This window comes from Phytophthora infestans, genomic scaffold (genome assembly GCF_000142945.1).
Source record: "Phytophthora infestans T30-4 supercont1.23 genomic scaffold, whole genome shotgun sequence".
Lineage (NCBI taxonomy): Eukaryota > Oomycota > Peronosporomycetes > Peronosporales > Peronosporaceae > Phytophthora > Phytophthora infestans.
This window is the reverse complement of record NW_003303736.1, coordinates 483,353-486,259: the sequence shown is the minus strand read 5'-3', so window position 1 is coordinate 486,259 and position 2,907 is coordinate 483,353.

Sequence of the window (2,907 nt, the reverse complement as noted above, 5' to 3'; positions counted from 1 at the left end):
GCATGCGCTGTCTGCAACGGAGCTGTTTGAATTGGCGTTGGGTTTTGTCGCTGAAGTGCTCTTACGAAATGAAGTAGGTACAGAGGCTTTGGCGGACAGCGTTTTTTCTCTGGCGTGGTTGTATTCTCCAAAAGGTCGTCGGATTGCATGTGTTACGACCGGCCGCCGGGTGGGTGGGGTATTTTTTTATAAAAGAAAAACAGCGTTTTCCAAAACGCAGTCGTGAACCGCGGGTCTCGGTCCGTCTCCGGGGGTCCGTGATAGCCGAACACACCCTCGACGTACAACCTTGCGGTTTGCTCGCCTGTGACGGTAACGGGCATTGGAGCGAGATGTACCTTCTTGCTCAGCCGACACACGAACACAAAAATTCCGGTGTTTTCGTGTCCGTCGGTGGGAAGCCCAAAGATGAAGTCAAGACTCATCAACTTCCAACAGTCAGCCGGTACGGGCAGGCTCTGTAGTGGAGCCGAAGAGTGCCCTGCGGGTTTAACCCGCTGACATGTTTCATATGCCGTCATGGATCGGGCGACCCACTTGTACATGTGGGTCCACCAGAAGGCCTGAGAGACCGACAGAAAGGTCTTCTCGCGGCCCAAGCGGCCTCTGGAGGGCGCGTCGTGCGCCACCGCGAGAATGTCGAACGTCAGATCCTTGTCGTTGGGTACGACCACCCGTGGAGGTTCATTGGGTTCCACTCGGTAATAGAGGAGGCCATCCTTCAACTCATATCGGTGGAGCCGTGAGCGCTGTCGCGACGAGAGCCAGTCGGACTTCGCGCTCGTTCCTGCCGTGAAGAACTTGACGATAGGCGCGACAGCCTCATCGTCCCGATACGCCATGCGTATCCGATCATATAGATCCGTTGTCACCCGTGTGATGTGGGTCAACTCGTAGTCTGGACGCCGAGAGAGGGCGTCCGCAAGCACGTTGAGCTTGCCCGGCTTGTATTCGACGCGGAAGTTGTACTCCGCGAAGTAGGACAGCCACGTCCCCATCTTTTGGGAGAGGTGAGGCGAGTTAGTCGCCGTCCTCAAGGACGCGTGGTCTGTGTAGATCACGAAGGGCCGGGAGCCCAGAAGGTGAACACGAAACTTCACAAGGGCATATTTCATTGCCAGGAGCTCCTTGTCGTGGACAGGGTAGTTCTGTTCGGCGGATTTGAGCTGCCTGGACTGGAACGATATGACGCGTTCATGTCCAGCCGTGTCGGCCTGCAGCAGTGCACAACCGATGGCACAGTCGGAGGCATCGCAGACGACGCTAAACGGCTTCGTCTCGTCCGGCAGGGTCAGGACAGGGGCCTCTTGGAGACTGGCCTTGATTCTGTCAAAGGCATCCTCGTGCTCCTGCTCCCAGCGCCAGTCGGCGTCCTTGTGAAGGAGGCCCGACAAGGGCTCAGCGAAAGCCCGTGTACCCTTGCACTGTACTTGTGAAGGTAGCTGGCCAAGCCCAACCACTTTCGAAGATCCTTCTGGGATCGGGGCGTTGGCCATGCTGCTATGGCCTTGACCTTGTCTGGGTCAGCCCGAACGCCCACGTTGCTTACGAAGCAACCGAGAACTTTAATATCTGGTGACGCGAAGACACACTTGGCGATGTTGGCGTAGAGCTTGTTTGCTCGCATTACGTCCAACACTCGACGGAGGTGTCCTAGGTGCACCTCCATGGCCGTCTTGCCTCCTTCGGCACGGCTATGGACGAATATGTCGTCGAAGTACGTATGTACGAAGGTACGCAAAGGGCGGAACAGCTGCGTCACCAGGTGGTTGAACGTCACCGGGGCGTTAGACAAGCCCTGCGGCATGACGAGCCACTCCCAAAGCATGCCGCTTGGAGTGCTCACCGCGGTGAGCGGGGTGTCACTCTCTCGCATCAGGATCTGGTAGTATCCGTCTACCAAATCCAGCGCACTGAAAAGTACGCTACAGGCCATGTTGTTCAACAACACATCCTTTCGCGGGATTGGTGTTTGGACCGGCACCGTCGCGTTGTTCAGCTTGTTATAAGCATGAACTAGATGCCACTTTCCGTTCGGCTTCCGAACGCAGAAATTTGGCGTCGAGGGCGGGGACTTCGACTCCCGCACCATGCCTGCCTTCGCTTTCGCAGCGAAGAAGGCATCAATGACCTCGCACTGTTCGCGCGGAAGAGGCCATTGTCTCGTGACACAGTACTTTGTGCCAGGCACGAGATCGATCTCATGCCGTACGCCTCGATCTGGTGAGAGCTGGGTCGGTGGGTGTTTGCTCACCCCGTCCGCATACACCGGATCCTTGGGGTTATTAAGGATCTCGGAACCCAAGCGCGTCTGGCGCTGCTTGTTTAGGTCCTCCAGGACGTCCTCGTTTAAAAATAGAGGAGGCGTTCAGCTCCTTCCGAGTGGTCTCAGGTCTTATGAGCACCATCTCGGCAACCTTTTTCCAGCCTTGAGGTTGGCCAGGAAAGCCTCGACCATCATTTCCTCAAGGTTCAGTATCTCGGCAACCTCTGGCAACGGTTCCAAATGGACACCAGATGCCTTGACGGGTAAACCGGTCCCGCCATCGAAGATGTGATAACACACTTCCACCGGCCGTGTCGGGGGAGCCCGGGCCCTGGACTTCGAGTCGCTTGAAGCGACGTCGTCGTCGTCGACGGCGACCGTGACGTGGAGCTTAGTTACCCACGTCTGGGGATGTCCGAAGCCCGACAATCGGAGCAATTGAAGGATCGGGGGCGTCTGTGTACCCCACCAGGGGAAAGGGGCACGACGCCTTCGGTTTTTGTTAAGGCCGGGGAGATACAATTGGGGACTTAGGGAGGCCCCCCCGGGGAGGGGGGACGAACGGCTTCCTTCTGCCGGGGAGGGGGGGGGGGGAACGGGGGGGAGTGCCCAGTTGTTTACCCCCTTAGGACAACCGTATA